The 15,276-nt window shown below is 52.0% G+C and overlaps 1 protein-coding gene across 1 annotated transcript in view; it reads left to right on the top strand.

Moving 5' to 3' along the window:
- The window catches only part of POU2F2 (POU class 2 homeobox 2), an 87,765-nt gene that overhangs the window by 24,346 nt on the left and 48,143 nt on the right, over positions 1–15,276 (top strand). The gene's annotated exons all lie outside the window — the stretch shown is intronic.

The following is a 15,276-nucleotide window of genomic DNA, read 5'->3' as shown; positions in this document are numbered from 1 at the left end:
CTGAAACTGTGGCCCCCATCCCCATCTGCTTCCTTGCCCACTCCCATACTCACCCCCTCTCCCGGCTGTCCAAGCTCTCAGCCTCCCTAAGCTCTCCTGTTGTAGGGGAGTGGTGGGGGGTGCCCGGCCCCTCAGAGGCCTGGGTAAGGGGTACATGATGGTGGGGGACCTGGGTGCGGCTCCGGGAAAAGGAAGCAAGGCAAGCAAGGGAGAGAGAGAGAGGCAGAGGCAGGCAGCCAGCCAGCCGGCTTTATATCCCTGCCGTATTGATCCACCATGTCACAGCCCCGGTCGATAGCCAGCCGAGAAAGAGAGAGGGAGAGAAGGGAGGGGAGGTTTGGGGGAGGGCAGCCGGGACCCCTGTAGTCCTTGGCCCATCTGGGGCCTTCTTGGCAGGCTGTGGGGGCATGTGTGAGCCCATCCCACCCCCTCCAAAAGAGGCCCGCCTTATTCTCCCCCTCTTCCTCTTGGCTGCGGCCCTCTCCCCGAGAGCCACCTCAGCCTTCATAGGAGAATTTAAGCACAGAAGATCTGCCTGTTTCCTTCTGTCTCTTTGGAGCCTCCTTATTCCTGTGGGCATGGGGGCTCACAGCTGTTCATTGCCTCAGCTACACTTTGCGCCCCACAGTCGGGCTGGGTGGATGGGAGGCCCTGACGCAGTGTCATAGGTGGATTGTGACCAACCAGAGTGTGAATCCTCCTCCTTCACTGTGGCCATGGGCAAAAGGGGAAAACTGTCTGAAGGCCTCTTCCCCAGCCACTGCTAGCCAGGTACTCAGGAGCACCCTGTCTACGTTGGTTTCCTGCCCTTTCTGACGGATGTTAAGTTTCCTCCCACAGCTGTGCCAGGCCAGTGCTCAAGGTCACATTTAGACTTTTTCTCTTCTGACTTCCTCCCCTGCCCACTGGCTTAAGAGAAGAGAACGCTTAGTCTCACTTTTTCCTCAGCCTCCTCTTCCCTCTCCATAGAACCCTCTACCATCTGCCCCCACCAAACCTCCCCTGACCTGGGTGGGGAAGGGCAGGAAAGGAAGATGTCTTCCCTTAGTAGGAAGAGAAGTGAGGGGAGAGACTCTGAGACAGCGCTGAGAACCCTGGGCCTGGGCTGTCTCCCCTCTCCGGGCCTCAGTTTCCCCCCACCCCATCTGACCCTGCCCAAGCTGGAAGGTCTGTATGGCTCTGGGATCCGTAGGGATTGGTACAGATGGGAGGCAGGGCCATCCTGAGGGTGAGAGCAGGGCAGAGGGGTGCCTCTTGCCCCTCCCTCAGCCAGGACTGCCCGGGTCCCAGGTGCGTCCCCCCAGCCCCCAACTCCCCAGGGCTCCAGTTCTTTGTCTGTCCAGATCCTCCTCTCATCCCAGCCCAGCCTCCGAGAGGTTGAGGAATCACCTTAGCCTTGACCCGAAGGGGAGGGCAGAGGAGGGGCAGGCGGCCCCCACCCTGCCTTCTGCCCATGGCCATCCCCACAGCCCCTCTCCTCCCCGCTTCCCTGAGTACCAGGCCACCCCGCTGGCCGATGCTCCCTTTGTTAGGAAGGGGGAGGGGAAAGAGACAAGCTGAGGGGACGTGGCCTGACCCCCGACCTCTCCCCCTCCCTCCTCCCATCTGGGTCCCCAGGGGCTCAGAGCCCCCTTGACGGACAGTTCTGACCATCAGCCAAATGGCTCCGGGAGTGAACAGGGGGCCAGGTAGGGGGGAGGGGAGGAAGGCCCGGCCAGGGCCCTCAGCCCACCACGGATGTGTGTGTGGGTGCTCTGAGGTTAGAAGGGGGCCCCTTGGAGGGGTGGCAAGGGGAGATGGGCACCCACAGAGGACAGGCTCTAGGAGGAGCCTGGTTGGATTGGGGGATACAGAAGCAAAGTGGGGCTCATCCCAGAGCCAGCAGTTCTGGGCACCCTTTGGATAGGGGCCTGGCCCAGGCAGATGCCCCCACCCCGCCCCCACCCGGCCTGCGGCATTGGGAGTGCAGTGAGTTTTAAAAAAAATTAAAAGAAAAAAAAAACAGGAGCAGGAGAAGCTGGGGGAAAAATATATAAGAAAAAATATAATAAGAACTAAGCAGTGGCTGCAGGAGAGAGAAAGGGCAGGAGGCAGGGAGGGGGGTGCAGGGGGGAGGGCGGCTCGGGCCCTGGTCGCTGCGAAGGCCGGCCGCCGGCCTCTGCGCTGAGCCCTCCGCGTCCCCCCTGCCGGCCCCCTCCAGCCCCGATCGATCCAGTTTCTTGGCAATAAAGCATTTTTATTGTCAGCTGCCCTGAATGCCAAATGTGAGCCTGGCCCTGCTCCCCCCACAACCTGCTTCCTCACCACCCCTCCCCCAGCCCTCTCCACCCCCTCCCCTGCCATTTCCCCCACCACAGGATCAGCATCGTCCATCACCAAGACGCCCTCCTCTTCCTCCTCATCCATGTCAGCTGCAGTGCCCGCACATCTTCAATAATCCACCAAGCCCTCCACCCCCCATCTAAGCCTCTGTGCTCCCTTCCCTAACCCCAAACCTGCAGAGGAGCAGAAAGGTGGCCATGGGATGGGTAGTCTTGGGGGGCACAGGGATGGGTAGGAGGAGGTACAGGAGGGTGTTGGGGTCACCAGGCAGCAAAATGATGGCCACAGGTTGAGGGAGGCATTGGCCAAAGTCAGGATAGCCAAAGCCTGTCCCTCAGCAGTCCCCCTCAGGGGACAAGAACAGGTAGGGTGTCTGGGGACCAGGCACTGGAGAGGGGAGACAGACTGCAGCCCCTCTGCCCCTGGTTACAGCACTTCAGCTCTCGGTCCCCCAGGGCCTGTCTCTGCCCCTTCCACACTGAACTTGGCCCTTCTCTTTGGGAGGCAGCTGGGTGCAGGAAAAGAGAGAGGGCCGGGAGCTGGACACCTTCCCATGCGTCAGTCTCAGCTCTGCCCAGAGCAGCCCCTTCAGGGATGGGGATGACACCACACACCCTGCCGGACTGCTGGTGTGAGGGGCAGAGGAGAGGGTGTTGGGAAGCAATTTACAGACGGCCCTTGTGGCCCCACCTCTGCTTGCTCTTCCCCCTCCCTCCCTCTTTCTTTTCTCTCCTGTTTTCTTTGTCTCTCTTTCTGCTGTTCTCTGTCTCTGCCTCTTTATCTGCATCTTCCTGTCTCTGTCTCTCTGTTTGACTCTGACTCTCTTTCCTTTATTGCTGCCTCTCCCTCCAGGGATTTAAAAACCTCCATACACTTCTCTGTTCTACCTTGATAGTCCCCAGTTACTCTTTACCTACACCCCTCTTTTCTCTGCCCTGCTGCATGCTTTTCACTCTATCTTTTTCTACCTTGCCTGCGCCCCACATCCCTTGTCTAGCCCCATCTCTCTTGGTTCATCTCCCCTCCCACAGCCATAGAGAGAAGCGGAGGCTTGGGTCCTTGGAACATCAGCAGAACACGCAGAAAAAGGGTCTTAAGCCCCTCTTCCTTCTCTTGGCAGTGTCAGTGTCTAGGGGAGTTCAAACAAGTCTACACTCACAGAGATGGAGCTGGGAACTGAGGGGTGGGGCCTGTCTGTCTGCCACAGACGCGCTGTGTGGCTTTGCTCAAGTCATGCTGGCCCTGAGCCTTGCTTTCCCCTGAAAAGCAAGCTTCTCCAAGGGTGTTTACGGCCTCCCCTGTGGATTATGTTGCCTTGAAAGCCCAGGGTCCTCTGTCTTCTAGGGAGGGAGTTGAGGGCAGGATCTTCAGGCTGGGGAACATGGTTGCCCCTCCTCTCACCTTCTCATGGTGGTTTGGGAAGGTGAAGCTGCAGATGTGGGCAGGTCTAGGGTGCCAAGATTTTTCCTCTTGGTCTAGGTGGGAGCGAAGCCCGACCAGGGTCATGCTTTAAGGAATATGGAGTGTGGATTCAAGACGCCTGGGTCCATGTCCATTGTCAGCTCCCCAGAGCAGGGGCCGTGACATCACTGGTCCCTGGTTCATTGCTTGCCACACAGATGGGGTTCAAGGGACATTTGTGGAGCAAGTGAGGAAGAACCCGTGCAACAGTAGAGGTTGGGGCGTGGTGGGTTGGTGAGGAGCAAGTCCTGAGTGGGAGGCACAGCTGGAGGAGCAGAGGGATTCAGACATCTTTGGGTTGAATTGAGGGGAAGTTGACAGATAGGGGCATTTGGAGGAGGAGGAGGATCTCAGGATGACCCTGGGTGTCCTTTCCAAGCCTCTCTCCTTCACCGAGGACCAGTCACCTCCACCCGACACCAACAAGCTCTACATTAGTGCAGCTTTCACAGTTCCCCACCTCTGGCCTCACAGCTACCTGGTTTGAGGAGGGGAGTGAGGATCTCTGTGTTAGAGAGATCCCTCTGATGTGGGAAGACGGCATTTGTGTTTCAAAGTCGTGTACAGACCCACGTATTTACCCACATGCTATATGCTTGCTTATGCCTGAAACAGTGCTTACTTTTCACCAGTTATGAATTTTTTGGCATTACCGTCAAACAAAAGTTTTCCGATTAGTACAAGGCCTTCCTAATAGAAGACAGAAAGGTCCCTCTGGGCCATGTGGGAAAGGCCAGGGTGTGAACACAAGAACCAGGCGTCAGCTGGGGCAGGGCTGGGTGGGTCTTGGGATGGAGATGAGGTTGGCAGGATCAGCTGAGGAGTATGAGATTCAGGCCAAGGCCAAGAAACCTGGAAAGAGGTGAGGGCTTTGGGGGTGAAGGATGAAGAGGGGGCAAGAGATCAGGGGATGCTTCTGCAATGACCATTTCGCCACCTCCCTGGCTGCCTGAGGAAGGGCCCCTGGACAGGGGCTGCTCTTTGGAGTTCAGAACATATCCAGGTTTCCCACTGCCTGCCTTGAGAAGGCAATTGGGCACAGATTTGGGAGTCCCTTTCCATCTGGCTCCGGCTGCCCCTTCTGTGAGTCCTCTCTGACTGACCGCTAGCCTCTTATCATCCTTCGCTCATGCTGTTCCCTCACTGGAAGCGGAACCATTCTGGCAGCTGCTTATGGACTGCCTTCTGTGTGTCAGGACCTCAACCTGTGTTCCTGCTGACCTCCGACCACCCTAGGCTGTAGGCATTTTCATTATTCCCACTTTGCAGATGGGGACATTGAGGCTCAGAGAAGGGAAGTGACTTGCCCAAGGTCTGTAGCCAGTGAGAGGCAGAGACAGGACTGTGATTCTGGCTGGCCCTCAGAATTGGTTCCATTCATGTTTGTCAAGAGCCCACTGCTAGGGGTCAAGCTCTGTTGGAGATGCTCGGGAAACTTGCCTGCCTCGGTATGAGGGGTACAAATCCCGGCTCTTCCATGGACTCACCATGACACCCTGGGAAGGGGGCTCCTCCTGTCTGAGCCTTATTTCCTCCTCTGGGTCATAACTACTACCTCATAGGGGTCAGGAAAAGGGGAAATACAAAACTCAGTGTCACCTGACAAATGGCCATGCCCTTTCCTGTTGCTCTTCTCCTCTCTGACTCCTGCCCATCCTCTAGGTTCCAGGTCTTTTAAGCTTTTATATTTGTAGAGGAATTTTTCCCAACGCACTGTCAATATTCATTGACTATTTGGATCCTCACCACTACCTTGTAAAGGAGGAATTATTATCTTGAGTTTACAGAAGTGGAAACTGAGGCTTTGAAGACTTAAGTACTCTGCCTCAGGTGCTTGTCCCTATGCAGGATCCATTTAAGTCATTCATTCCACCTCTCTGTCGAGCACCCACTATGTGCCCAGCGTTTGTTGGGCACTAAAGATGTAGCAGGCAGCAGAACCAGCACAGCGTACTTTCATGGAGTTGACAACTAGAGAAGATGCAGATCTTTAAGTGTAAACGTCAATCAAATACAAAATCAGAAACTGATAAGTCCATCCCAAAGAATAGACTAGAATAGGGAGCCAGGAGAGAGGGCAAGGTATTTAAGCCAAACCTTAAAAGATGAGTAGGATTTAATGGGGCAAAAAGCACAGGAACAGTGTTCCAGGCAGAGGTAATGGCACATGCAAAGGGCCTGCGGTTGCAAAGAGCATGGTTTAAAGAACAGAGAGGAGACAGCATGGCTTGGAGCAGGGTAGGCAAAGAAGAGAGTGATGGGGGAAGAGGTGAGAGGTGTCAGCAGGGGTGAGATGACATAGGACTTTATAGGTTGGGTCAAGGCGATTGAGTTTTATTCCCAAATGCATGGGAAGCCCCTGGAGAATCTTAAGCAAGGGCGTGAGACCACCTGGTTACGTTTTAGAAAGACCCTCTATGGGGGCCAGGGGGAGACGAGACTATCTGAGACAGGCATGGAGGAAGGGACACCTTCGGGGAGGAGACCACTGAAGTCACTCAGGCCAGAGGTGGTGGTGGCCTGGACTGCAGTGGGAGGAGTGGAGGAACCAGAGAGCACTTTTGGAATTGGTGACAATATCAAGGCTCAAAGAAGTGGAGAGCAGAGAGTGAGAGTCTGACCCTTCCAAACCTGAGCTTTTCTTCTTGCCAGGTCAGGTGCTACTTTTTCCCTAGGAGGCTGCGGGAAGCCTCCATGAGGCAGGTGCCTGGGTTGCTTCTATTTAATGTTCTCCATGTGAACCCTAAAGTGCCTGGTTGGCACTGAGAAGTTTGTTGCCAGAATGGGATCTTGCACAGATGTGAATGAGGGGCCTTCCCTTAGGAGACTCCACGGAGGAGGTGAGCACTGAGTAAGGTGGTGTAGGGAGCGAGTAGATTTGAAGGTGTTGGCTCCCCTCAAAGCTGGTCTTTGTGTATGAGCTTGGAGAATCTGCTAGGGCCCCACAAAGTGGAGTTGGGGAGCATTGTGCAATCTGCATCCCAGAGTTGTTGTGACTCAAGGTGGGCAGGTGATGTGAAGGCACTCAGTGAATGGTTCATATTGGCAGAAGGCCATAACTGGGGACAGGGATGGGAGATACATGGATGTCTCAGACAGCAAAGCCCAGGTCCAGGGCCAGTGTTTCAGCTGATCCAATGGGACAAGGTGGGCAAGGGTTTGAGGGAGAGGAAGAGAACAGTGGATGGCAATGTGGACTTTGGAGTCCAGCTGCCTGCGTGCCAATCCTGGTTCCATCTGTGTCTCCAGCCAAATGATTTAACTTTGCTGCGCATCAGTGTTTTCCTCTGTAAAATGGGGATGTTAACAATGCCTTTTTGTAGAGTATTGAGAAGATTCAGTGAGAAAATGCTTCTAAATATTAATAGTAGTTGGAGGGCCTCTCTTTAACGTGTCTAAAGCAGAACTCTTTTTTTCTTTTTTCTTTTTTTTTTTTTTTTGAGATGGAGTCTCACTCTGTCGCCCAGGCTGCAGTGCAGTGGCGCAATCTCGGCTCATTGCAAGCTCCACCTCCTGGGAAGCAGAACTCTTTTTTTCTGAGACAGAGTCTCGCTTTGTCACCCAGGCTGGAGTGCAATGGTGCAATCTTAGCTCACTGCAACTTCTGCCTCCCGGGTTTAAGTGATTCTCCTGCCTCAGCCTCCCGAGTAGCTGGGATTACAGGTGTGTGCCACCATGCCCAGCTAATTTTGGTATTTTTAGTAGAGACAGGTTTCACTATGTTGGTCAGGCTGGTCTCGAACTCCTGACCTCAAGCAATCCACCCACCTTGGCCTCCCAGAGTGCTGGGATTACAGGCATGAGCCACTGCGCCCGGCCTAAAGCAGAACTCTTGATTCCCTTTCCCAAGCTTTTCCAGGAGCTTGTGTCCATCTCAGTAAATGGTTGTCACAACAACAACCTAGACTTCTTCCTTGATCCCTCACTTTCCTTCAAATGTCCAGAGCTCGGAGTTTGCTTTAACGATGACAGGCACTGTGTCTCATGTGATCTGGGCCAATACAGTTCTGTTAAGTTAAACTCCTCTGAATCAATGTAGAGCACCTTCTGTAGGCAGGGCCCTCTGTGGATGCTGCTCAGGGTCTGCACAGTCCTGAGAGAGGCACAGAGAGGTTGAGTGGCTTGCTCAAATTCACACAGCTAGGACTCAGCAGTCTTTGCAGAGGCTGAGAGAGGCCAAGGCCACTTCTAATTCTTGAGCCTCCTAGTGTACTAAGAACGAAGGAATACTGAAATGGATTTACAGACCTGTGCTTTTAGCAATGACAACAATAAAATACCACATTAACTGATATTTATAAGGTCATTTCAGGATTTATTAAAACAAAATTCATAGTATCTTACAGGTGGTGTGGTCTGGCAGTGTCATTCAACTATAAAGTAGAAAATACACATCTTGTTTTAATTTCATCCCCTCAGGAATGTGACACATGGGCCAAGTGACACATAGGCCACACCTAGCCCTGCAGCTGGGACCTAACTACCTATTTATGTGACTCCAAAGTTGACACCTTTTCAGCCATCCTCAGTTGCTTTTGCAGAAATACAAGAGGCCCAGGATCTCACAGACTTTGGAGGAAGAGAAATGTGCATGTGATCAGTGTAACAGCAAGGCCTGGGGCAAGGGGAGCTGGGCTCTGGAATCGGCCTGCCCACGACTGACTCTGGGCAAGTCCTTGCCCTCTCTGACCCACCTGGGGGTGCTCCTCTGAAAAGGGGGTGGATAATAACAGCCCCTGCTTTAGTGGATTGTTGGGAAGATGCCAAAAGATGATGCAAGGAATGCATGTAACATATGCCTGCACAGAGCAGGTGCCATGTAGCTGCTCTTGTTACTTAGTAGAATAGTGGGATAGTCTAGGGGCCTGGGAAATTGAGGCTTGAGAGCTCCTCAGGAGCATGGCCAAGCTGAGCCACCCTGTGTCCCCAGCTCCTGGCACAAGGTCTGGCACAGTGGGCCCTCCCTGAAGATGTGGAACTGAATCGTGTGGAAGAGGCTCTTGCCCAGGCTAAGCAGGAGTGGAGCACCAGGGAAGGACAGGGGAGCTGAGTGGAGGGCCTGGCCTTTGCCTTCTTCTCCCGCCTTGTGAGGCCAGGTGGGTGCTCCCATTAGCTCCCTTTTGCAGGGTGTGGAGGCCATTGCCCCTTTGTCAGCTTCTTCTTCAATAAATCAATACCAAGCACCTCCTGGGTTGCAGGTGCTGGAGACACAGCAGTGAACAGGACAGACACAGGCTAGTATGATTATTATCATGGTTCTAATCTGAATGGTGAATGTGGGTTCACATTAACTCATTGTTAAAAATAAGTAAAACAATAAGTGAATGGATAGAGAAAGAGGGCTCTGTCCAGCCCAGTGATGGGAGTATGCCGTGAACTAAGGATTATGATTAATCCAATTTTGTGCACCTGGGATCCTTCTAAAAGACAGGATGAGACGCACATGCTCCTTGTGCTGGCATAGATGTTCAGTTTGGGGGAAAAGAGGTAATAAACAAGCACGTGACACGAGGCTTGAAGGTGAGACAGCAAAAAGTGCTAGAAGAAAGTGCAACCTGGTAGAGGACATAGTGATGAGAAGTGCCATGTGAGGCAGGATGTCAAAAGGCCTCTCTGTGGAGGGGGTGTTTAAGTGTAATTCTGGAATAAATAAGGGGACGAGCCTTAGGAACACCTGGGGAAGGACTGCACCGGGCAGGAGGAAAGGCAAGAGCAAAAGTCCTGAGACAAGAAGAAGCGCGGGCGTGGATTGCAAGAACAGAAAGGCAGACAGCTTGGAGGAAGTGAGTGAAGGGGGTGGGGAGAGAGGAGTTGAGGCAGGCAGGGGCCCTTCAGAATGAAGCATCTTGAAGCTGGCTCGCTTCGCTGGCCTTCTCTGTGGCCTCCCAGGCTTGGGTCGTTAGTACCCTGGACAGCGGCCTTGGCCCTCCCGAGCGCTTGCCGTGATGGGCGCTCCCTACTGAACACACAACTTATATTAAGTCTGTTTCTGGGCAGTGAAATGGGGATAGGGAAACAGATGATATCGCAATGATTGGCCGCTGCCCACAGGAAGCGCACAGTCATTGGACAAGACGTTAATGTACAGTTTAATGAATTTTTTCTTTTTTTTGAGGCAGCATCTTGCTCTTTTGCCCAGGGTGGAGTGCAGCAGTGTGATCTCGGCTCACTGCAACCTCCACCCCCCAGGTTCAAGCCTCAGCCTCCTGAGTAGCTGGGATTACAAGCATGCACTACCACACCCAGCTAATTTTTTTGTATTTTTAGCAGAGACAGGATTTCACCATGTTGGCCAGGCTGGTCTCAAACTCCTGGCCTCAAGTGATCCAGCCTCAGTCTCCCAAAGTGCTGAGATTACAGGCATGAACCACCACACCTAGCCAGTTTAATGAATCTTGATTGAGCGAACATCTGTGCATTCATCACTTGGGTGGAGATGTCAAAGGCACCCAGAAACCCCACCCCGTGTGTCCCTTTCCAAACATACTCCTTCCTCTCTGCTGGAGGTAACTACAATTCTCACTTTTGAGATAACCATTTATTTGATTTTCTACATGTGTATCATTTAATATGTTCTAATTTTAATTAAAAAAATGAGTACAGGCCAGGCACAGTGGCTCATGCCTATAACCCCAGCACGTAGGGAGACTGAGGAGGGAGGATCACTTGAGCCCAGGAGTTCAAGACCAGCCCATGCAACATGTTGAAATCCTGTCTCTACCAAAAAGTACAAAAATTAGCCAGGTGTGGTAGCATGTGCCTGTGGTCCCAGCTACTCAGGAGGCTGAGGTAGGAGGATTGCTTGCTGGGAGGTGGCGGTTGCAGTAAGCTGAGATTGCACCACTGCACTCCAGCCTGGTCAACAGAGTGAGACAACCCTGTCTCAAAAACAAAAACAAAAACAAACAAAAAACCCCCCAAACCCCAAACCCCCACCAAAAAACAAGTACAGTCTCATTATTAAAACTAAAGTGATGGCCGGGCACGGTGGCTCATGCCTGTAATCCCAGCACTTTGGGAGGCTGAGGCAGGAGGATCACGAGGTCAGGAGATTGAGACTATCCTGGCTAACACAGTGAAACCCCATCTCTACTGAAAATACAAAAAATTAGCCTGGTGTGGTGGCATGTGCCTGTAATCCCAGCTACTCGGGAGGCTGAGGCAGGAGAATCCCTTGAACCCAGGAGGCAGAAGTTGCAGTGAGCCAAGATCATGCCACTGCACTCCAGCCTGGGTGACAGAGTGAGACTCTGTCTCAAAACAAACAAACAAGCCAAAACTGAAGTTATTACAAAAGAGTTTATAATTAATTACCTTCCAGACCATTTTTTTCTGCATTTGCTTAATACTTGTGCACCCATAGAAAAGATATAGTTTTTAAAAATAGATGTATATGTTTTACATCAATGATATCAAATTGTATAAATTGTTCTGCAACTTGCTTTTTCACTCAGCAGTGTCTTGGAGAACTTTTCATGTCTGCGTCCATAGATCAGTCTCATTCTCTTTCATAACTGCATAGTATTCCTGAGTATGAATGTATTATAATTTACTTAGTCACTGTCCTATCAGTGGCATCTAGACTGTTTCTTATTTTTCTCAACCTCAAATCTTGATGTAGTTAGTGAACATGTTTGTTCTTAGGGCATGGTGGCAAGTATTATATTTAAGATTAATTAAGTTCCTGGCCAGGCGTGGTGGCTCTTGCCTGTAATCCCAGCACTTTGGGAGGCCAAGGCAGGCGGATCACTTGAGGTTGGGAGTTTGAGACCAGCCTGACCAACATGGAGAAACCCCATCTCTACTAAAAATACAAAATTAGCTGGGCGTGGTGGCACATGCCTGTAATCCCAGCTACTCGGGAGGCTGAGGCAGGAGAATCGCTTGAACTCAGGAGGCAGAGATTGCAGTGAGCCGAGATTGTGCCATTGCACTCCAGCCTGAGCAACAAGAGCAAGACTCTGTCTCAAAAAAAAAAAAAAAGGTTAATTAAGTTCCTGTCAGCCAATGTTACTGCCCCCATTTCACAGATGAGGAGCCTGAGGCTTAGAGAGGGAAGTCACCTGCCCAGGGTCACACAGCAAATGAATGGAGGAACCAGATTCCAAACCCTCATCTGATTGACTCCCAAACTAGTCATTATGTGCACCTGTATAGATGGTTAACCATCTGCAGGGCAGTTGTCCTCACCCAACAAACATTCCTGGAGCCTCGGCTAAATGCAGGCCCAGTGCTAGGCGCTGAGTCTACAAGAACATGTCAAACTGAGCCCTCTTCTCAAGGAGCTCAGAGTCTGTAGGGACAGCCTCATTGGGAAGTGATTCAGTGCAGTACAATTAGTGCTAAAGCCCAGGGATACTGCCTGGAGCTGTGGGAAGACTGAGGTCAGGGAAGGTTTCCAGAGAGAGGAGATTTGAGCAGAGGCTGGTGTGTACAGAATTTGTGGCAGACAAAGCAGGCCTGAGGGATGGGACACATAGAGGAGCCCAAGTTACTGAACAGAGGAGAAGGGTGAGCTCTGAGGGTGAGATAGCTGAGGAGGTTGAGAGGCACCATATCCACTTGGGTTTGGAGAGCCAGCCTTGGATTTTATTCTGTGGACCATGGGTGCCTGGAAGGAGTTATTGATTCAACAAGTAAGGTTCAAGCATCAACTATATGTCAGGCACTGTTAAAGCACCAAGAATACCACAGTGAACAAGACAGAAAAGGACACCTGTCTTCAGAAAGCTTACATTTTAGAGGATGAAAGAGACAGTAAAGCAAATAGGCGGCAATTGAATTTCAGAGTGCTCTGAAGGAAATAAAACTGGGAATGGAGCGGAGCGTGACTAGGGAGGGTTTCTCTGAGGATTGGCCTTTGAGCAGAGTCTTGAAGGATGAGAGGAAGGGGAGGAGGTGGGGAACAGCATTCAAAGGGGCTGGCAAGGTTGAAGGCCCCATACTGGGGACAAATTAGCTTCCTCCAGTGTGGCTGGGGTATGGTACTCCCGTGGCCAGTGGGGAAGTCCTGTAGGGCCCTGGAGGCCACAGTAAGGGTACTGGGTTTGTCCTGGGGGCAGCAGGACTGGAGGGCTCTGGACCAAGGCCATGGGCTCTTGCTTTTCAGCCTTTGGACAGCTCCCTGCGCTGGGGTGACAGCAGCGGCCTCTGAGCCTGCAGAGTTGGTGCTGCACCAGTGGGAGCTAGAGAACAGGAAGTGCACATGTGGGCTGTGGAAAGCCTGGGGGCAGCAGCAGGGGGCTAGGGGCTCCTCGGTCAAGGGCGGAGCCTCATTGAGGAAGACCCAGGGCCAGGCGCCTGCTCCCACAGGTCATTCAGAGACCGTGGTGAGCACATGGCAGTGGATGCCAAGGGATCCTGTTCCCGGGGGATCTGCAGTCTGAGTGAGACTCACACAAGCCAGGTTGAGAAGCAGTGAGCTCAACAAAACAGCTGAAGCACAAGCTTTGGGGTCAACAAGCCTCTGGGTTCACCCCAGCCTCATTGTGTGACTGTGGGCCTCAGCGTCCTCATCTTTAAAGTGAGGATGGTAATGGTCTCTCCCTCATAAGATGACAGTGAGGAGTAAGTGAGTTGCTGAGTATACCCAGCCAGGGCCTCCTTAGAGTAGGTTGGCCATGCTTTACCTCCCTATTTGTCAGTGGCCAGTTGAGCCGTCAGTCTATCTCACCTGTTCTTGTTTCTTTCAAGCTATAGAATATTAGAGCTGGGGCTGGGCCACGGTGGCTCATGCCTGTAATTCCAGCACTTTGGGAGGCTGAGGTGGGTGGATCACTTGAGGTCAGGAGTTTGAGATCAGCCTGGCCAACGTGGTGAAACCCTATCTCTACTAAAAATACAAAAATTAGCTGGGCACGGTGGCGCATGGTTGTAGTCCCAGCTACTCAGGAGGCTGAGGCAAGAGAATCACTTGAACCCAGGAGGTGGAGGTTGCAGTGAGCCAAAAAAATAAAATAAAAGAATGTTCAAGCTGGAAGAAGTCTTAGAGTGCTTCTCCAGCCCATCTCAGACATATATCTGGGGAAACTGAGGTCCAGGGAGTTCAAGGGGCTGGCCCTAGGTCACTAGAGGGCAAATTTCAGAACAGGGACTGGTTGGTCTTCTTTTATTTGTTTGTTTGTTTTTGAGAGACAGAGTCTCGCTCTGTCACCCAGGCTGAAGTAGAGTGGTGTGATCTCGGCTCACTGCAATCTCCGCCTCCTGGGTTCAAGCTATTTTCCTGCCTCAGTTTCTCAAGTAGCTGGGACTACAGGCATGCGCCATCATGCCCAGCTAATTTTTGTATTTTTTAGTAGAGATGGGGTTTCACTATATGTTAGCCAGGCTGGTCTTGAACTCCTGACCTCAGGTGATCCACCCTCATCGACCTCGCAAAGTGCTGGGATTACAGGTATGAGCCACCACACCTGGCCAGTTAGTCTTCTTTTATCTTCTTTGAGCCACATCACAGTGCTTCTTTTCTTACATGAGGCGAACTGGGAATTCTGGTGGATGTGGAAAAGTGGCTGTGGTGGGGAGATATGATGAGGAATGTTTGTGTCCATGTGAATTTGTTAAGCATCTGCTGACTTCCTGGTCCACAGACCTTACTTCTTGGAAGATGCTGCTTCCTGACTTTCCCCCTGGAACTGACCCAGGTGTCTTCCCTCTGCATCCCTTCTCATTGTCTTTCAGTGATGGCTTCGCATCCACCCAGCACCCGCTTCTCATATCCTGTTCCTGTAGACTCCAGCTTAAATATGTATCCTCATCCTAATCCTCATGGCTCCTTTCTCCCCTGTTGCCTTGAACCAGTGTCCCAACCTCCCCACTGGTCATCCTGTCTCCAGATTCCATGCTACCAGCTTGTCCCCGAATTTGTCCCCAGTAGAACTTCCTTACACAGAATGCTTCTGTGCAGAAGCCTTCCACCTGCAACTTCAAATCCAACCTCAAAGGAACTTGAGAACAAACTTGGGAAAGCCGAGTTTGTCCCCACCTTGGGGTCTTCAACCTTGGCAACTCCCTTGAATGTTGTTTCCCACCTCCTGCCCTTCCTCTCATCCTTCAGGACCTCAGGTCCTACCCTGATCTTTCTTACCCGAGCTTAAGCTCTTCCACCTGCCCCAATCTTCTGTGGCAGGAAAGATACTTTAACGTACCTGGACCTCATTCTTGACTTCTCCATGACTCCCATGCCCCACATTCAGCCAATCACCAATTATTGCTTCCTGTCATCATCACCTGATAGTGATGTGAAACTTATCAGCTTCCTCATGCTGACCCCCACACCCCATCCTCTGGTTCTTCACTGCGGCCTTCAAAGCAGCCAGGATTGTCACAAAAGTGTTCATAGAACCACGCCACTCCCCTGCTTGAAACCTTCTCAGGTGTCCCACTGTTCTTGAAGTCCCAAATTCTTACCTTGGCCTGCAAGGCCCTGTGCGGTCTGGCCCTGGCCGCCTCTCCACCTCACACCTCGTCTCCTATCTTCTCTTCTTTGTTCACTCT

Source organism: Nomascus leucogenys, chromosome 17 (assembly GCF_006542625.1).
Source record: "Nomascus leucogenys isolate Asia chromosome 17, Asia_NLE_v1, whole genome shotgun sequence".
Classification (NCBI taxonomy): domain Eukaryota; kingdom Metazoa; phylum Chordata; class Mammalia; order Primates; family Hylobatidae; genus Nomascus; species Nomascus leucogenys.
Note: the sequence above shows the minus strand (reverse complement) of the source record. Positions and strands in the feature narration are given on the sequence as shown.